Below are 14482 nucleotides of genomic sequence, written 5' to 3'. Positions count from 1 at the left end.
AATTGAGGTTACTGAACTATGGCATTGGGATGAGGCCATTGTGGTCCATAGTGTAAGCTCAGCTAGCGTATGGTATGTCTGGCAACCTCTGGTTTGGGTGCTGTCATGTCAAGAATTGTGGCAAATATGGGGGTAGCCTGAAACAGGGCAGGGGGGCACCCGTCACTCAGAACACCCGTTACTCAGAAGGCCCACTATTCAGAAAACCTGTCACCCAGAAGGTCCGCTAAATTCAGAATTCTGAATAGCGGGCTTGTTATTTAAAATCCAGAAGACCCGCTAATCAGAAAACCTGCTACTCTCAAAAGTTTTCTTAGTAGTGGGCATTCTGATTAACGGGCCCTTTGCAGAATCACACCCTCTATTTAGACAACCCCCGGGAGACAACCCGCCACTCAGAAAAAAATATATATATATCTTCAATACGGAAGGTCAAAATTTTCATGATGGACAGCTTTTCATAAGGTTTACTTTGAGGATGTCAAAAATATCAATTTTTAATATGTATAAAATTAGTATTAGGCCAAATAAAACTAGATGGACCGCGGTTCTCTGATGTCTAGGTGTTTGACGCACAGCGGCGACCGCGATGCATCCACCAAAGGGAGCAATGTGGGATAATGTGGCACTCAAAAGTTGATACAAAGTTTCAAGCCTCAAGGGCAGACTGAATTTGACATCAGATGACACCTGGATGACTCGGCTGTCACGATTACCTGGCTGATGGTGACTGTACCCATCAAGTTTTATGCCCATACGACAGTTTTTACTAATTTGACCTCAGATGACCCCTGGTGGCCCCAAAAAGACCTTCCAAAAATTTGGCTCTATATATTGACTGTTCCCACCAAGTTTCCTGCCCATACGACAGTTTGTACTAATTTGACCTCAGCTGATCCGTGGATGACCTATGATGACCCTGAAATGACCTTGAAAATTTGGCTCTATATGTTGACTGTACCCACCAAGTGTAATGCCCATACCACAGTTATTACTAATTTGACCTCAGTTGACCCCTGGTATCCAGAGTTTTTGACCATTACCAACCTATCCTGAAAATCTGAAGTCAATCCGCCCATCCATGCCCGAGATACAGCATCCGGACGGACAGAAGCTCGGAAGCACTGACAGTGCAAAAACAGTATGCCTCGCGGCATTTTTTGAGGTTTCTTCAATTATATTTTTATTTTTTGAAATTCAGAACTTTATAACTTTTCAAAAAATATGTCTAGGAAGTAGAGATGCTTTTTATAGCCTTGCTAATAATTATACAAGAAACAATTTTGGAATGTTTTATGATCATCAGAGGGCAGTGGCGTAGCGTCGTTGGGGCATAGGGGCACATGCCCCCAACCGATCTGAAATTTTTAAAAATGGCCGAAAAATGGCTTGTGCCCCCCAATCATGGCCGGTGCCCCCCAATATGACCCATGTTACGCCACTGTCAGAGGGGACCTACCTCTTAGAATAACAAATAAAAAGATGCCAAGGGGCTGTGCAATAATTATGAGCCCTGGAGGAGGGCAAAATAGGGGGGCAAGAAATTTTTGGCGAGCCGAAAGGGGGGGCAAGCAATTTTTGTCAAGCCGAGGGGGAAGCAATTATTGGCACACATTCATGGGGCACCTTTTAAATAAAACGCTCTAAAAAGGCTTAGGAAAACAGTACGGAAACTTAAATATGTACTCCTGCTCGCTGCGCTCGCAACACGTAATTCATTGCCCCCCCTGTTGCACATGCCAAATTTTTGGGATCCCAAATTATAAACCTTAAATGGTCTAGATCTAGACCAGGTTTGTAATTTGGGATCCCAAAAATTTGGCATAGACGTGCAAGAGGGGGGCAAAGACTTTTGGCAGGCCGTTTTGTTTTGTTTTGTTTTTTCCCGAAGGGCACTTAAAAAAGCAGGAGGGGCTTTTTATTTTCATAATTTTTTATCGCAAAATCGGTGTAAATACCCATTAATGGCTGTGCAATAATTACGAGCCCGGGGGTAAAATCTAGACCAGGTTTGTAATTTGGGATCCCAAAAATTTGGCATAGACGTGCAAGAGGGGGGCAAAGAATTTTTGGCAGGCCCAGAGGGGGGGGCAACCAATTTTTGGCGGGCAGAGAGGGAAGGATTTTTGGCGAGCCGTTTGGAAATTTTACACCCCGGGGCTCATAATTATTGCACAGCCATTAAGGCCCTTCACAATTAATTCTTAGTTTCCTGTTTCATGATTGAAAACGAGGGATGAGGCGACTTTTAATTATTAATTAGCTATTATTTTCTTTATTTTAACACAAGTGGTCGCAACCTACATCAACCCGTTTTGACAAGGAACATGCATTTAATTATTTTAAAACTATGTTTGATTTTATACATAAGTTATGGTACAGTTATGTTCTTTGTTTATTCATCATTATAGTTGATATGATCAAAGTCAGTAAGTAGCAAATGGGAGTCATTTAAAGTTATTTAAAAGAGAAAATCCAAAATATAAATAAAATAATTAAATATTTTGCAATTCTCTACTTTGGATGCGGGCGGGAAACAGGAAACTAAGAATCAATTGTAAAGGGTCTAATGGGTATTTACACCGATTTTGCGATAAAAAAATTATGAAAAATAAAAAGCCCCCTCCTGCTTTTTTTCACAATTTCCGTGAAACGTGTTTTTTTATATTTTACTTGGCCTTATATCGCGATCGCGAATTTCGATAAATCAAAATTATATCAGTTTTTAAGGATATTCTTTGTTATTCCGAATGCAATTTCTGAATTTGATGTGTCTGATGTGCTCTCAGACTCAGGTTCCACAAAATTATAGGCCTACTATGCAAACGTTGAACTAACCCCGTTCCACAAACATAGCGCCTCTCGAATAGCGAGCGAAGTGAACACGAGCACTATTCGAGTGGGGTTGCGGTTGGTGGAACGGAGCTAGTTCCATGCAACCGTTGCTATCCGAGCCCTTAAAATAAATATTTAATTTTATATTGATACACAAATACAATTCACATCAGTACAGAATATAAAATACGTGCCAACTGGCAATACTCCTTATGTTGGCAAACTGGCAAACATTGATATTGGCATAAATATTGGATCAGCCTGCATGCATTCAAAATCAGCTGATTTATTGCACAATACTTGCCCGCACAGAAAAAGGTCTTTAAATAAAGGTCGCATGACTCGGCAATTCCAAAACAACACTGCAGTGTGGTACGGTGGCGGTGACAGGAAATCCCGCGATAATATTTCCACCGTGTATTGGGTTCAATTCAGGCTAAAATAACGTCCATGGTATACCTGGTGATACAATAGAATTCAATGAAGGTATTGAACATAAAACATGACACTTTACGATGCACATAGAGTTTGTTTTGATGGCTCTAAAAACTGCCATTGGCTTACCTTTTTTTCCTGTGACAGGTCCGAACGGGTTCTGAGTTGGCGCAAAATTCCGACGAACTTCCAGAACGTTCCACGCAGCAAACGCTTTAAGTACCCATTGTCACGACAAAATTCGACCTTTAGAAGAATCCTGAAATGTTTCTCAACGGCTTTGTTGCTTTTTAACACCAATAGCACAGCGTAAATAATGCAAAATATAGTATTTTCTGCCGAAGTCGTGTCTGAGAAATCTCCTTTCGCTGGTTTTTGTTTTGGATCTGTCAAATCGACATCTCAAGGATGTGACCAATACGCTGATGACTCGATTGACCAATCACAGTGCGTAATTTGACGAAGGCGCGGTCTAATGGACACACCTCTTCATGAATGTTAATGAATTGATGTTAGGAGAATTATTTCATAATAATTACTTTATGTGTTTCAAAACACAATTTATAACCCATAAAGATGATAAAAGTCTACTTAAATATAAAGAAAATATTAATATCAATATGTATTTAGATCAAATATGGGTGTTTTTGATCAAAATAGACAATTTTGGCCAGTTTGTTTATGTAAGTTTACGTTTATTCTTGTAAAACCCTAGATCTTGCTTTAACAGGTTTTTCCCCGAGCTCATCACATGATTGGTAATGCTATGGTTTTCCACGGAAACAGGACGCAAACATTGCACTGCGAAATTTTCATGAAAATTTTTAAATATTCTATAAAAATACTTCAGTTTCCACAAAAATCATAAAATCTCTGAAGATGTTAAAAGACATGTATCAACAAATCTGAGTATTTATTTAGAAGAATAATAATGATGCAATAATATGATTTTTTTGCTTTGAAAATTCGTGCAATGGGAACGTGATCCCGTACATAGGCGGTGATCCCTGGGAATCCCAAGGCCAACGATTACGTCATCACTGTTTTGATCTGACAAGTCTCTATCCATAATTTTACTGTATAGCTAGGATATGTAATTACACACAACAATAGTGATATTTTAACTGTTAGTTAAAGAGGTTGTTGTTTTCATTTTTACAGCCCAAAAAGTTCACGAGAATTAAAATATAATAATGAAAACTAAAACATACCCTTTTCAGTGATTCTTGTAATTGTTAATTGGATCATACTTGGATGACAAATCTGTTGATGGCTTGAACTATTGTTTAATGTTTGGCTAAGGTGCAATTATTTTCATGTAAAATTTAAAAATGATGAACAGCACTGGCGGCAACCGCCTGGGCGTTGAACTTCATGTGCACATGTTATCGAACTTTCTCTTAATCACAAAGGGCCTTGACATTGGTTAAAATCATGGGAGTGTACAAATTGAAATTGAACATTTTAACATTTTGTGCAAGATGGACTATTTCTGCATCCAAGCATGATATAGGTAAACATTGATGAAGCATTTTTTCCCGCATTTTTTACAGGGATATGATGAGACAATTTTTACCTATAAATCAGTGACTCGGAGACAACTTTTTCTTTTAAATCGTGAAGTTTTCAACAACTTAATGTTTTGGGATTTGTGAAACAATTTTTTTACCATTTAGGCCTAGGCCTATATCTGGTGTAAATTTATTTTTGTTGGTTCTCGAGATCCATTCGCCTAATTCCTGGTAGGCCTAAGCTGGTTTTGTGTGGGGGTTGCTTGATTTGATTTTATTCAGCATGTTAAAATGGATACACATTACAAACATTATATTGCACTTTAATACAGGTAAAATACATATTATAAATTACATACAAATTATTTTACATAAAAAGAACCAGAACTAAAAGACTTGATCCGGGGACTTGATCCGTGGAACTTGAAAATTAAAGTCCCTTCCCCTTCCCAGCAAACATTATAATATTGGCCCAGTAATGGCTAAAACCGGTCTACTTCTGGCAATACCGGACACGGCTGACGGTATAACGCCAGTACAAATCCGATACTGGTCAATGTTTGGCCGCCGTTTTCTTACCAGGATAAGCTGTGCCGTACTTGGTCCATTATTGGGCCAATTGAAGACTACCCGAATATGGCATCAAGCCGGCACATACATACTGGTCCAGTTGCGGCAGACACTTGTAGGCCGGGCTTGTAGGCCCCCGAGTGCCGGCCCTGTATTGGCCCAATGTTGCATTAATGTGGGCGTGGTTTTGAAACCCTGACATTTTCTACTATCAAAATACAATATTTGATCAGTGTATCATCTTCATTTTGAAGGGCCACATGTTATTATTATTATAAAGAAGAGGCAGTGAGTTTGCGCTTGTTCCGAATATTTCATTTACTGCCTTGTAAAAAATCTACGTGAGCAAGGCATAATTTTTATCTGATGACACCATAGAATATATATTTCATTTATCAATGTTTTGTGAGCTTGGTTTGTTATCGACATTTAAAACTTTGCACATCAGTTAACACAAATTCAATTGTGCTGAGTGCAAGTAACCTGTATAGGTCTCCTTTATAAAGAAGGAGATCTGGTTCAACAGGTGAAACTGACCAATAATGCCTGAACCAACCGGATAATCGAGGCATGAATAGAAGAATATTCCACAGCTAGACGTGGAACAAAATGAAATAAAATAAAAAGGACCAAAATTGGACCATTACCGTTTGCTTACGGTTGCATAATGGGAATATATTGGCAATATTATATTGGCCCAGTACAGTATTGAATAAATTGGACCTCTACTGGGCCAATTTCAACCCATTTTGGCCCAGTGCTGGCAATATCTATTGGGCCAGTCGAATGCCCGTGTGCACGACCGTGTCGGACCAATACAGGCTGCCATTCTTGGTCCTTTATAGCAGCTTTTATAGAGCCAGTATCGGGCCGATTGTATAATGTTTGCTGGGTTGTGCTGTAATGATGCACACTTGATAGTCTAGTAAAATTCTCATTCATGTAGTCAGGACAAGTATTGTAAAAAATATTAAAAACATGATTTAAACGGAGCTGCGGCTCTGTTATTTATATTTAAAATGCCAAGATTTTGAAAGTCAGAGTGACTGATGTGATACCGAAAATCCTTATTCAGGATGAAATGAATAATTTTGTTTTGAGCACATTGAAGCCTTTGCGTGTGATATTTGGAGATGCCTGCGTTCCATGAAGAGATTGAATAGTTTTGTTTTTGTTTTGTTTTTTCATAATTAAAAAATAAAAACTATTAGCCTTGCCCCCCCGGCCTTGCCTTAGCACTGCCAGGGCCCGAACCCCCCCCCCCCCCCAAGATCTATTCAGAAAGTCTGAAGCTTCTTATTGGCTAATAGCGACGAACTCTCGGCACCGTGTGTTGGCACTTTGGTGGAGTAACTCCAGTAATGATACAAGATTTGGAAATCGAAACAACTGGTGTTTTTTTGTTTGTTTATGTGTGTCACAGTGTGTGCACAGATATTGTGTTCCAATATGTGGTGGGGGTGTGTGTGTGTGTGGAGGGGGTGTTAAAGGCACATTTAGTGATTTGTCTATAATAGGCCTATCAAAATTCAGGTGTTGGCATATTGATTGTCTTAAAATGTTCTTTCAATTGATTTTTGACTTTCATCGCTTGGAGGGGCGCAAAATCGATGCTGATCAGTGGCGTACCGGGGGGCTGAAGAAAATCCAATTTTGCCGCCCCTTCCTCAACAGCCCGACAAGGTTGCCCCAATTTTTTTACGTTCGTTTGAAAAAGTGAAGAGCAAAAAAAAAAAAAAAAAGTATTTATAGGCGCTACCACCCCAAAAGCAACACATTTTGATGTATAGTACAATTTTTAACATTTTCCGCCTTTTTTCTTTACCAATTCTTTTTGTCGCCTTCTTCCTCCGCCTCCCCTCTTTTTGCCGCCTTATTCTTTCCGCCCTTCGATTTGGCCCCCTGCTTTGACCCTGGGGGCTGGCGGCTGCGCCCCAAAGCCCCCCAAAAAAAAAAAATACGCTCATGCTGATAGGTCAATTTGGCGCCCACTGAATGTTACGCCACTGAATGCGGGGACCGGGAATCGGATTTGTCTCTACCCCAACATGACTACCCTTTTCAGCAAATTCTGGAAGGCGATATTGTAAGCATACAGTGCAAAGGCTGTCATCGCAAAAAATGGGGCAAACAATAATGGGCTAAAAGGTATAAAAAACTTTTTAAAGTTTTTTAAAAAATATCAGGGCGGCAAGCATCCCATAGGATGGGCAGGACTTCTCACACGGGGAGGGGGTTGTCCCCTTGGCTATGCCACTTGGCTCAACTCATCAGTAACATAATACACGGAAGGTGGAGGGGATCTACCGATTACAGCAGTGACCGGGAGGTTCCCCTGCATGGCTGTGGCGCTGTACCTACAAGTTAAAAAGAAATAGGGACGGCAGGCCCAGATACGTCGTTCAAAGAAGCGAGATTTTTTTTTTCATTTTTAGCTTATTTTACAAGTTGATCTCAAATGACCCCTGACCTCAGTAACCAACATATTAAATGCAGCTATGGGATAAGTTTGATTGAACTGTTCATGAGACCTCTGTATATAACACCCCTAATACACGAATGACCCCATAGTGTAGCTCTGGCTATATTTGAACTGTTCATATGAGACAAAATTTTAACCAAAAGCCGTACATATTATTGCTGATGGATACACACTGTAGGTATGCCAGGTGAATTCAAATTTGCCATCAAACTGCATCATTTTATATATCAAATTAAAGCCCTTGAGTAAAGAAAGCCAACACTGAAAACCTTTTGTCATAGCACTTTCCGTAGCAAAGTTACATCTTGTCAAAGATTGACTTTCATCAAAAAGATTCTCCTAGCAAAATTCCCCAAAACAGCATTACGGGGTGTTTCTAGATCTTAAGTCTCATGACGATAGCACCTTTTTTAATGGAACTGCTATCAAAATCTCTCTGAAATTCCATGTGCGAGTCTCTCATCACCAAAAAAAATCATATATTTGGGTCAAGTGAAGTATAGACAACATATTTATGAAGGTTTCCTTCTTAAAAAGCTTCTTTTTAATTTCAATGTAAATTTGTATTGCCGGTTTAGGCCATTTTGACTGACTAACACAACAAATGTGTTAACCGAGGTTTCCCTGTGATACCTACACACTGCGTGTACACTGACTAACGGGCACACACCCCGATACAAGACTTGTGGTGCCTTAGGTATTTTTCCTTCGACCTAAAAAAATGGTGAGGGGATTTAATTAAAAAACAAAAAAATATATATACCCATTCAGGTGTATTTCAATGAGATGATTATTTAGTGGGGTACTCCCTTAACCTGGAATTGGGGAGCAACACAAACCTGATTGGCTAATAGCGACAAACTTTTGGCACTGTGTGTTGACACTGTGATGGCATAACTCCAGTAATGATAACACGATTGTACACAAGATTTGGAATTTCATATCATTATATCATAGTGAAACTTTAATTAGCACAAAGTTATATTATAAACAGGATATAAATCTTATGTAACAAAAAATATAGTGTAAATGTATTAATAATAATAGAACACTTATTGAATCAACAATAATTTGTTTCCCCCACATCGAGTTGGTATTTATACATTATCCTTCTTTTCAGTATGTCTACAATCACGATTTGGCATGTTATTTACTCTCTAAATTTCTAAGATTAAAAAGTTAAACTATTCGATTGCATGTTTTTGGCCCATTTTCTCTCAAATTGCAAAAACATTAATACAACAAATAAGCTAGAAACTGTGTTTTCTTGTCAACCTAGACCAATCTTAATTAGTTTATTTATTTATTTAAATTTTCTTTAGGCAGGGTAGCCTCTTCAATGACATAGCACTGCAAAAAGTTAAAGACCCATTCAGTGATCCAAGCGCAAGTGTAAAAATTTTTTTATAAAATGCTTTAAGGTGAAGGATAAGTCATTCAAATTGTCATTTGGTATTTTTGAAATAAAAAAAATGTGGCAAAAAACAAAGAAAACAACAGTATTGACAAAGTTGAAGCCCCATTCAAATACATGTAGCACATTTTATTTGACAGTATATAAATTACATGTAAATGTCTTATTTTATCTTAAATACACAGCTTTCGGCTGAACCACTAGCAGGCTATGTTAGCACATCTATGAGAAAGACTAAGGTACCAAAAATTTCGATGATTTTTACGATCGTCCGCATGAGCAAATCACTGAATGGGCCTTAAGTATACCAAAAGTGTCAAAAATGGACCTGTGGGCAGAAGCGTAGTTTAGGAATGATGAACTCAGAATATCTGAAAATTGTCTCAAATTGTAAAAACAAATCAAATAAAGAATAGTTTATACCAGCTAAATTTTTTTGTTACACAGTAACATCGTAAAATAGGTCAAGGTCAATAATTAAGTCCAATGGGGATTGATCTCTTTCAACCTGTGATCTAAGTAAAAAAATACCCAAGATATTGCAAACTATTCTTAATTTGGATGGTTTTTAGAAGTAACAAAAATGAGATAATTTTAATGCAAATTTGAGCATTTTTACAATATCGATCCCTGTAGAATCCAAAATATTACATTTGACCTATCACAGATAGGTCAAACTATACTTTTTTATGAATCCTTATGACCAGAAGAATAAATTGTTCAACAAGATTTAAGCAATTTTGAAATTTCAACTTGTATAAATATATATAGGGATTTATAACTAAGTGCATCTGCAGTGAATTTAAATCTATAACACAAGAACCATAAGATGGAAGAGCAATTATAGGACGGTTTAATTTTAGAATGCAGGAGGAAAACTGCAGAACCCAGGGAAAACCTGTGAGGACGGTCAGTACTAATGGTCAGGGACAGGTGATTTGCGCAGAACTTTTTTTCCGCGCAATTGGCTATTTTTTTCCTATGGGCTGGGATACATGATTTGCACTGAAAAAAGAGTTCCGCGCAATTTGCTATTTTTTCCGCGCAAATCGCCTGTCCCTGCTAATGGTCATGGATCGGCAACCATGCTCACTTATGACACTGGGGAATTGAACCCGATCCTCAAGTGCATCGACCATTAGGCCAAAAAAAATGTGTTTGCTTGCCCTCCAGTGGGATTTTTGGGGTGGGTGGGTTGGTCAGTCGAAAAAATATATATATTTGTGACGTGTCATGTCAAAAGCAGACACTTTTGGGCAGGTTATCAATTTTATTAAAATATAGAGATATTTTGCTCCAAAACGCCGTTTTTTCCAATGAAATCGGACATTCCTAAGCGAAGATATTGAAGTTATGGTATTATAAAGTTGGAAATTGAGATATCAGCCTTTTATATTATTATATTATTGACAATGTTGAGTGTAGGAATTATCTTTGAAAAAATGTCTCAAAAAGTTATATTCCAGTCTGAAACTATCAGACAATATTTTTAACATTATATCACAAATTCGCAACAAACCCAAATTGTGAAAAAAATCGCCCCTGGCAGATTTTTGGCTATTTCTCCATTCACGATCCTGCCCAAAAGTGTCTGCTTTTGACATGACACGTCACATTTTTTTAATGACTCACTACTCTATAGGCCTGTAAAAGATGCGCCATAGAAATGGATTCAATTAGAACGACTGCATACCTATGGGCCACCTACTTATATTGGAATGTTTTTAGATTTTTATAAGCTTATTGTTTGGAATTCAAACTTGGGCGATGACAGAATACAATAATTGTGTACATCCATATCAAAACGATGCACTTGTCTGCTGCTACATGTGTCTCATTTCACATAGCTAGGAATAAATACCAGACTCATCTCAAGTGGAGGTCACTTCCAATCATCCCCAAGCCACATAATGGTTTAGGAATGTTCTCTGTATTCCTAAACCATGTGACTTGCTTGGGATAATATGAAGTGACCTCTTGAGATGAATCTGGTATTTATTCCAAGCTATTATGTGAAATGAGACACATGTAGCAGCCGACAAGTGCATTGTTTTGATATGGGAAGTACACATATAAGCATGGCTTGTGCATAAGGCTCATCAACACAATACAGATAACTGTATATGTGACCTGCTCCCACAAAATGATCGCGAAGTTGGGAGTTTTGAGCGAGGCGTTTCAACTGATCATATACTGTACTCTGTATTCAGTTCTGTCCCCATTCACAAATGACATATCACTGCCAATACAGCTAGGTGTCTTCACACAAACATCAACTCAGCAGTCTAAAGACTCCCAACCAGGGTCTTAGCTAGAAATTGAGGGTTGCCCGTCATTTGAATAAAATTGCCTGTCCTAATTTGACCTTTAAAAACATTTACCAGACATCTATAGCCCATTGGGGGTTCAAAGAGTTCAAATATGTGCTGATATGGCCTTGTTCTACAAATTGGGTGGTGCAGCGGCTGTATCGGCGCATTACTGATGAAACGTCTAAAACATGAGTAAATTTCTGGACTTGTACAACAAAATCTGATATTTAACATTACAAGAAGATCAATGATTTCTCTGTTGATATCAACAATAAAACTACAGAATTATAATGACAATGTGTATTAGCCGTTCCCTCCAAAATAATGAATTCAACATGTAAGCGTGTATACGCACACAAGTTCCAGGCATGATAAATTTTATGGGCTTGTGCGTAATGCGTATGCGATCTTCCGTTAACTTTCATTTTATGCTGCTGTAAAAGTGTGGATTCATCACCGATTAACAACGGTTGGCTCTTGTACAAAGTATAGGAGGAGTTGCATGGGTTCTTAATTATACGAGATAAGTTACTAACTAGGCCTACTTATGTACTAACTAACCAACTACAGCTAAGTAAATAAGTGAACAACTAAATAAGTAATAAAAAGTCAAAAAAATGTAGATATAAAACCAAACAAATGAACACACAAACAAAATAAATAATTAAACAAGCAGCATTTCATATTTTGAGGTCTATAAAAATTATGACCAACTATACTAGAAATTTCAATTGAATAAACATAGCTTTCAACAGCTGTATTTGATCCAACCGTAATTGTGTATTTCAAAATACAATGCAAATGCATGGCCTTGGATATAATAATTAAAATACTAACCAATCACAAGTGAGTTAGCATGGTTGAATTCACTTCAGTGTTATGCATGCACAGTCGCACACGCTGGATGTACGCGAAAAATCATCACGCTATGTCAGGTTGTGTTCATTCAATTGAAATTTTTATGATGACAGTTGCAAAATTGGCACATTTTTGTAAAATGTTTACAACTCTAGAACGCAATCAGCAAAATCAAAACCCTACCCTTGTAGCATCCGGAAAAAAACCTGACTTGACAATACGCGGATTTAGGGTTTCTCTACCGGAAGTCAATTTGTGCCGAAATTCCTTCCCACTATGCAATAAGCATTTTGCATAACAATAGATACAGTTCGGAGGTTAATCAATATTCTTTGTTATGCAATACGCATATTGCATTGTGGGAAGGAATTTTGGCACAAATTGACTTCCAGTAGAGAAACCCTAAATACGCGTATTAGGGTCGGTCAGTAGGGATTACAAAATAATAATTCTGGAAGAGGCTAACTGACCCTTGACATTTTGAAAAAGCTGAAATTTTGATGCAAACATTCAATTTTAGATTTTTCATTGCAAAAAATTCTGACAATGGGCTATTCCATTTAAAATCCACACTACCCCTGTGGAAGATTTAGCTAAAGTCTTCCAAAGAGGGAGTATGAGTTTTGAACAGAATAGACAATTGGGTAACTTCCATTTGAAATACTCACTCCAGTTGTGGAAGATTTAGGTAAAGCCATATTCAGAAGGAGTATTGGTCTCAAAATTATTAACCCAGACCAATTACATTTGAAAAACATACTTCCCCTGTGAAACATATTTCCAAAATCTTCCACAGGGGTATTGTGGATTTCAACTGGAAGAGCCCAATATCAATCCACTTCAGGCCAAAAAACATCTGTGTTTATAATTAAAGATAGAGATAAAAAGATTTTATCGCGTCTGACGTCATTTGTCAATCAAATTCAAGCACGGTTTGTTTAAAAGTGTTGTGATGATGACTTCCTGAACGCGGCGGTATAACCGGGCGCCTTATTGTTAATTTTGCACCTTCAAACATGCTAACCATCTCAAAAGTTTATCTCTTTATAGTAGGAAACTACTGACGCGAAGGCACCATGTCAACAATGCCTAAAAAAGCTGCTTTTTTTCCTTGTATAAGTATGTGATTTTTCACCATTTGCTGCTATTCCTTTTCTCTGATCAGCACCAGATAGATCGGTCTTCCTTTTACGCGCTATTAACCTGTGTAAACCAATCAAGGATCGTAATTGACAGTGACATCAGACGCGATAAAATCTTTTTTTATCTCTGTCTTTAATTATGTCATACAGCCACAAATATTATTGAATATTGAAGACCAAATCAAACAGACTAGACATCACCCAGACCAAAAAGGCAGTACTGCGCAGGTCAGTAACCAATCACACCGCGCCGTTGCCCTGACAACAGACGCAAAGTAGTCTTTTTAATTTGGTCTTCAATTATAACACAGCAAGATCTGGGTCTGTCGGTGCCCCAGTGTCCTTTTTTTTACATACATAAACATTGAATATTAAGTGTATCTGAAGTCATAATCACTCTTATCCCAAGCCTGAAGGTTTAGATAGTAATAAGTTTATTTGGACATTTTGAGTATGGTTGTACATGTGCATGATACTGAGATTGTTGTTACTTGAGAGATTCTGTGGGGGCAGTTATTAGGGGTAGAGCCATATATGGTTAACTTCACCTTCATCGGGTAGCCCTACATGTACCACATGGCATTTTTTTACACACTATATACTCCCAGACCATATCTGTGCTATAATCTGAGAAGTGAGTGGTCACTGAGTGTTGGTAGGCCTATCAATGGGGTAGATATACCGTTAAAGTGGACCTAACCAGTACCAGCACTAAAGCTTTGGCTTATAACTGGTGAAAAAAATGAGACTCATAACATTGTGTATTGATATAGATTGGCGTACACGCAATTGGGCGTAGCACTTCACCCTAGATGCGTGACTGGCCCACACTTATGTGTATTTACACGAGCGTAAGTTGGAATTTTATAAATGCGCGCAGTAACAAACACCAAATAATTTTTACTAATTATAAGCTGAACAAA

The 14482-nt window shown here is 38.0% G+C and overlaps 1 protein-coding gene across 1 annotated transcript in view; it reads right to left on the bottom strand.

Annotated features, from left to right (window-relative positions):
* The window catches only part of LOC140161861 (uncharacterized), a 28425-nt gene extending 24761 nt beyond the window's left edge, over positions 1 to 3664 (bottom strand). The window contains exon 1 of the mRNA XM_072185156.1: positions 3400 to 3664. The gene's annotated coding sequence lies outside the window, so the exon portion shown is untranslated. The remainder of the gene's footprint in view (positions 1 to 3399) is intronic.
* Positions 3665 to 14482: the final 10818 nt, after the last annotated feature.

The sequence above is a fragment of the Amphiura filiformis genome, chromosome 10, assembly GCF_039555335.1.
Source record: "Amphiura filiformis chromosome 10, Afil_fr2py, whole genome shotgun sequence".
Taxonomy (NCBI): Eukaryota; Metazoa; Echinodermata; class Ophiuroidea; order Amphilepidida; family Amphiuridae; genus Amphiura; species Amphiura filiformis.
The sequence above is the reverse complement of the archived record's forward strand: the minus strand, read 5'-3'. Positions and strand labels throughout refer to the sequence as shown.